A 6,733-nucleotide genomic window follows, 5' to 3' on the forward strand; every position below is an offset into this window, starting at 1 on the left:
TACTATAAACAGCCTTGCAAAAAAGTTATAAAAAATTTATTCATCCATAATCCTTCCAAAAAAAACGATCAAAGTATATGATAAACCTTTGACAAAAAAAGAAATGTGTCAACTCAAATTCCTCATGGAATATAAAGTATACCCTAAAAGTTTCCAAAGCTAACAATTCCGAGATAAATTATACAGTTTAAAGACGGTGAACATTTACCTGATCTAAGCGTGTCACCACACATATTGGTCATATCCAGTTTCCACCTGCGCATATTGCAAAACATTTGCTAGTTGGAACACAATAGCTCATATATTTAGGGGATTTCTGGATCGGATGGACGTTTTATAAAATAGTATAAAATGAAATGGAGAGGTATTTGAATAGAAAATTTGTGAGGGAAGATATTATAAAAGCTCCAAACGATAATTGCTCGAATTTGGAGAAAATAGTCACGAGAAGAGTGGCATATGCTATAGCGTTGAATGAGTTTAAGCATAATAAAGTAATGATTCAATTGAAATTAATCTAAATTTTAGCTGTGTGGACTAATTATCATTAGTATTGACTATCTTTTAAACAATTTATCCTTTTTAAATCGAAAATTATCTTATTATACTCGATTCTCATAGGTGATACAATATACATACAAGGGTGGTCTGAAGAGTTGCCGACCTCAACCTGAAGATGGCAGCACTCATAAATAAGAGCTAATCATAGTTATTTATCTGTTGACTGTTACTCAGAAAAGTTTCAGCCATTTTGGACGCATAGTTGTTACAGTCGTTAGAGTGAGTTGATGAGAGTGATTTTTGTGAAAAAAGTTGACTTTCTTTTTTTCAAAAATAATCTCATTGTAACTCTATAGAATCCCCCCAGCAAAGTTACAGAAAAGCACAGGGTTACAAAGATGGGAGCATTCCTGGGAGAAATGTATAGAGTTACAAGAAATCCCTGTTAGTTTGAATATTTAATGTCACTCATAAGTAGGTACATAAATGCCTTTGAGTGAAATAATATTCAACGTCTTTTTGTAAAGTTATTAATATATAAACATCAAAATAAGAGCCTGTTAAATATTACGTTCGTATATACTAAGTATATAAATTTATGAGCTAATAAAATCATCAGTCTTTATTAAAGAAAATGTTACATTATTAAATAATTTGCATACAAAATTTCGAATTAAAACTTTTATTTTAACTATTGTGAAGCCTTGGATTTTTTATTATTTTAATTTACCAACAAAATATTTAACTTTATTTATCTGCTAATATATACAATTAGTTGTGTTGGATTGGTCCTAGGACTGACTTACTGATCAGTTTTTAGCAAAAGAAAATAATTAATGAAAGTCATAACGTAGAATAACAAGTTATAGCCACACACCTCCTACTTCAAACTTCAAGTAAGTTGTCTCATTGAAAGAGGTTATAATGAATATCTTCAAACTAAAATTATGTAGTTTGTAACTACTTCATTTCAGCTGCATTTTCCATAAAAGTCATTCTAAGGACCAGTCCTTGGACTGACTAATTTTATTAGGATTGGACTAACATCACTGAAATCTTTTTAGTTTTTTTAGACCGATCCAACACTACCAATTAGTTATGAACGGGGATGACCTTCAGGATTCCCATAGGTCAGTTTGTGTATTTCAGAAAAAAAGGCGTTGAAACCTCGAGGTTATGTGTTGGGTACGGTAGCTTGAGATTTATCTCTTGTTTCTGATTAAAATAATGAAATCCCCATTTATTATTTGCTCCGTAACATCCGATATGCATGGAGCTAAGTCCCTAACTGACACAGACGACTCCTTTCCACAAGAATATTTAATTGTAGCGAAACCGGATTGCTGTCAATTTATCCAACTTCGTCCACCTGAAGATCATTTTTAGATGTTCTCACAAAGCTTTTTAGCATTACATGACCTGAGTTCATCAACCAAGTTCGTAAAGATCTTCTTGCAAATCGGAAAAATCTTTCATGAGGAGTGCTATTAGTGAAACTGCACTACTATGACCTTATTGAATTCATAACTTGGGGAAGAACTCGCTCCCAGTACTTTTCATGTATATTTTGTTATTTTAAGCATAAACAAATAGATTTCCAAATTATTCCATTATATCTTTCAACTTGATTATTTCCTTAAGGATGATACAGTGTGGAGTTAATAGAGGATACTCCCAAACTTAAAAAAACTTCTTTAATTTTCGAGACAGACACGAAGTCCCTCTGTTGGAATGGGTATAGCTCGGCATTTCACAAAATCTAAACAATTTCTCGAGACATCTTATAACAGTAGTAAATCACACATCTGGACATGGGAATACAAAAGGAAATCCAGAAAATTCATCAACAACAGTAAGCATATATACGTTTTTAGAACAAGTAGGGAGTAGGCCATTAAAATCTATACTTAAAAGTTCCATTGCTTTAGTTGCTTTAATGAGAGTTCCAAAGGGAGGCCTATAAAATCTTGGCTGGAGTTTGGCACATATTCTACTAGATGATCAAGTATTACAAACATCCCTATTTGAAAACGGTAATTCCTCGCTCGCACATAATATAACAACCTTGATACTCCAGGATGACACAACTTGGAATGAATATCCTGTGACTTTTCATTTTCCTTAAAAATACAACAGGAACCATTTTCTCACTTGGACGAGGTGTAATTGAAGAACTCAGATTCCCTTCACTATTCATTTATTTTATTATGTTTGATTTTAGTTCGCCTCCGCCCATCGAACATAAATGAAACAGACCTTCCATCTGTAATAAGCTCAAAATGACATTTTAATAGGAAATGGCTCCATCTTCTTATTGATTCGATAATAGCCAATGCCTCTTTTAAAACTATGTGACAATTCTTTTCACTTCCTTGAAGACTTTTGGACATGAATGCAACAAGTCTTCCTACTTGACTTAATATCTCCAAAATAGCATAATCTGAAGTATCACATGACACTCAAAATGATAATTATTAATCAATTGTCTTTAATGCAGAATCATAAAAAATTTTCAGTATATTTTATGCAGTCAGGGCCTCTGCATCTAAAAGAAATGATTCAGTCCTCACAAATGGATAAATCTTGTCTGAGAAATTGTGAATCCATTTCCAACTCGTTTTAGTGATTTGACATTCCTTGGAGGTGGAAGTTCTAGCAAAAGCTGCATCCTTTCAGGGTCGGGTTTTGTCATATCATTCCCGACCACATAGACCTAGACACTTATTTCTAAAACTCTTTCAACTAATTTACTTTCGTGTACTGTTATATTTCTTTTCTTATTACTTCTTTAGTTAATTAACCTTCATATCATGATCTTGTTTATTTTTCGTCCTATCGTTATATTGTCAAGGTAAGGAAATGTATCCAACAATTTTTCTTCTTCAATAATCTGATCCATGGCACGCAGAAATGCTAATCCATGATGATTTGCTAGGCTCAAATACTCTATTGGACAATAGCTTTCCCACTTCTGACGTAATAAAATCATCATCTTCTCTGGAGAATCACCTTGACTTTGTTGATATTGGGACTCAATCTGATCCAATGTCTGGGAATAATGAAGGCTCTTCTAACTTTGCCTCCGGAAAAGCTGCAATATACGTAGTTCCTTTTTGATCAAGTCTTGGGATCAAACATACAACTATTCTGTCATACAGACCACAAGGTAATGGATTACTGGAGAGAAGGCATATATAACTAAAGGAATTAATTAGAACAAACGATGGTAAATGGTACGGAAATCTTCCATTCAGCTTGATACAAATGGCACGCAATCAAATGACCAATAGTGAGTTTACACCAGAAGAAATATTCAAATTCCCAGCGAAACCATTGGAGAATCTTGTATAGGTTCAACACCAAATTCAGTTTGAGAAAAATATACCTTATCTTGGAACTTATCATCATAACCAGAGCAAAATTTCGACTTCGAAGGGAATACGTAAATGTAAGAGAATTTGGGTAAGGGATGATAGAATTGGCGAAATAGAATATTATTTATGTTCGTATACCGTTCTGGTTAGATACAAAATGGGAATAAAATAATCTCCAGATATAATCCTACTTAACCTACTGAAACTTTCTCTGAGTTCATCAGAACAAAAATATTTTTATTTCCTGTTTGTCAGAACGTGATGTTTAATTTTGTGTGTTTATTTTTTTAATCGTTTTTTGTTGCCTTTTTTGTTTTTCGTAAAGGGGGAGGTGTAGTAACCATGTTTAGACATGGTAGGTGGCACCCCTGATCGGTAGAGGCACCATAGGAAGGGAAGTAGTTAATAAAGGAAGATCTACAATAACAATGTGTGTTTGTATAGTAATTTCATATACTACGTCTCGTGAAGGCCCGAGCATTACAAATATATATTTTTAATTTTTTACTCCATCAGCCGTGACTCTGGTAGTAGTTCCCTTTTAGAAAGCAATGCGAGGCGTGCAAAGATAGTCCAGATTCTTTATAACCTAGGTTGTATGGAAAACTCCCATCATGGCCACCACATTTCATAAATGTCTTTAACCCAAAAAAATGAATAGTCAAAAGTGTTTGTATGGCAGATATAGGGTGGCACTTTGTTTTTTGTCTCAAGTTCATTTTTTCTGGACAACCATGCATAATTAAGTATTTTACTCCTCAACATTGTCAAAGACTTACCAAGAAGTTTTGCAATTTTTTTATTAGCTAAAGTATGAGACACTCCTAAATCTTTATTATGATTTCTCATTAATTTCATGCAGTTTCCCTAAATGTGGTTTAGGAAGAAATTTATTATAATATTATGTTTTACAATCATGCTTCCTGTCAATTTGCACCTAATGTTCCTGAAGACTACAATCAGGCCTATAATTTCAGTTGGAGTGTGACCCTCACAAATTATTTATGAGACCTCAAGCCGTGTTGTCAACTGTAATAACAATTTTTCCATTTAAAAAAGGTATATTTTTATACGGCTGATATTTTAATAGAATTTAAAATAATTTGAGGATAATTTTTTTTATTTTCCAGCAGGTGTTTTCAGTAAATTTTGATGCCTTCTTTCATTCTAACCAGGAAGAATATTTTTTAAAGTTGTGTTCATATTTAAATGATTGATAGTCTACTTAAGCAAAATATTTCAATTGGAACCACAGAATTGCAAATTTGGAATCAAAATCTTTAAAAAATATTGGCAATATGTGTATAGGCTTGTTATATACTGCAAAAGGAAGAAAAAAGTATAGAAGGTTAAAAATGATGACATCTCTGTTAGGAACGTGCACAAATCTTCATGTATACTGAAAAAGCGACATCTTGCAAAAAAACGTTGTTTCAGAGCCAAAAAAATTACATCAGTATTTCAAGGGAGCGTTTGGATATTTTCTTTTTTGGCTTTGTCCTCAAATATCATAATGCCCAATAATAGGGAACAAAAGTGCGATATGATCGATTTTAATGTCTTGATAAAAGATATATTTGGCAGGAGACGAGCAGAATATTATGAATTATATTGACAGTAAAAAAAACTATAAAAACACATATAAAAGAGATCAATATATATATAATTAGAGATCTTCCTTTATTTTCCCCAGATAAACCGGACATAGGGTCCTATTGTTTAATAACAGTAGATTCATCTTTTTTTTTTTTTTTAAAGTGAAGCTTTATTTGCAATCCCTTGACTAATTTTCCAATCCCTACCGGTACAGGTTGATCATTGAATTTTGTCGCATACATTATCTCTTGGACTTTGCATATGACAACTTTATCTTTAGAGCCTCCTCCATATTTACCGACGTAGATACCAGCCAGTCAGAAGGACTGAATCTCTTCTTAAAATAATAACTGGATTACTCTCGCCACAGGAGCAATACAAGTGCAAAAATATAAGAGAGGTGTAAGGAGATCTACATGATTCTTCTACAAAAATAGCACATCCACTCCTGCGGGGTACCTTGGCTTTTTTTGGTAAAGATAGACGAAGTAGCTTATCTATACCTTAGCCTCTTTTGTTTTGAATTGCAAAAAGGATTTTGGAAAACCATGCTCGGACTCACATGTGAAGCATTCCAGTCTAGACCAAGCCTCTTCATTAATTAATCTCAAACACATCAAAAGAACAAAAATAAGTGATTTTGTATCATATGAGACCATTGCACCCCATACCCAGATGAATGCATGCTTTTAGAGTGTTTCTTTTTTATTCATACAAACTTGAACAGGAGATGCACATTTTAATTTAATAAAAAAACCTTTGAAAATGTCTCAGAATCTATAGTAAGGGACAAAAAGTTGATGGGACGGGAAATTTTACTCTAACTCATAAATGACTCAGATATATTGCTTCCACCAATTTAGTACTCATGTATGAATATGTGAAAGAATTTCTATAATTGGTAAAGTGTGTATGATCAAATGTTCCATACATAATGTAGACATTCCCTCAATAACTTTTGTAAAAGTAAATTCATTTTATTTTAACCGCATGATTAATTATAACTAGCAAAAAAAAAAAAAAATCCGGACTACCTTATTAGTATTTTTCAATAAATTATTCAAAAAAATATTTATTCACACTTTTGAGTGCCCATACTAATCTTTTTTTATTCATAAAAAAAGAAGTAAGTTCACTTTGAATGAATAACTGTGTAGGCACGAAGCACTGTGCAATACATAACACGTATTTATTGCGTTATATATAGTTACTAATTGAAGAAAATATTTTCATTTGGATCACTAAATAGTTGTTAAAAATAA

The 6,733-nt window shown here is 32.5% G+C and overlaps 1 long non-coding RNA gene across 1 annotated transcript; it reads left to right on the forward strand.

Annotated features, from left to right (window-relative positions):
- The first annotated feature begins 2,728 nt into the window (after window positions 1-2,728).
- Window positions 2,729-5,481, forward strand: LOC121116432 (uncharacterized). The gene is made up of 3 exons (XR_011779517.1): window positions 2,729-3,949; window positions 4,853-4,934; window positions 5,006-5,481. It is a non-coding gene; the product is annotated as an uncharacterized lncRNA (long non-coding RNA).
- Window positions 5,482-6,733: the final 1,252 nt, after the last annotated feature.

Source organism: Lepeophtheirus salmonis, chromosome 4 (genome assembly GCF_016086655.4).
Source record: "Lepeophtheirus salmonis chromosome 4, UVic_Lsal_1.4, whole genome shotgun sequence".
Classification (NCBI taxonomy): Eukaryota; Metazoa; Arthropoda; class Copepoda; order Siphonostomatoida; family Caligidae; genus Lepeophtheirus; species Lepeophtheirus salmonis.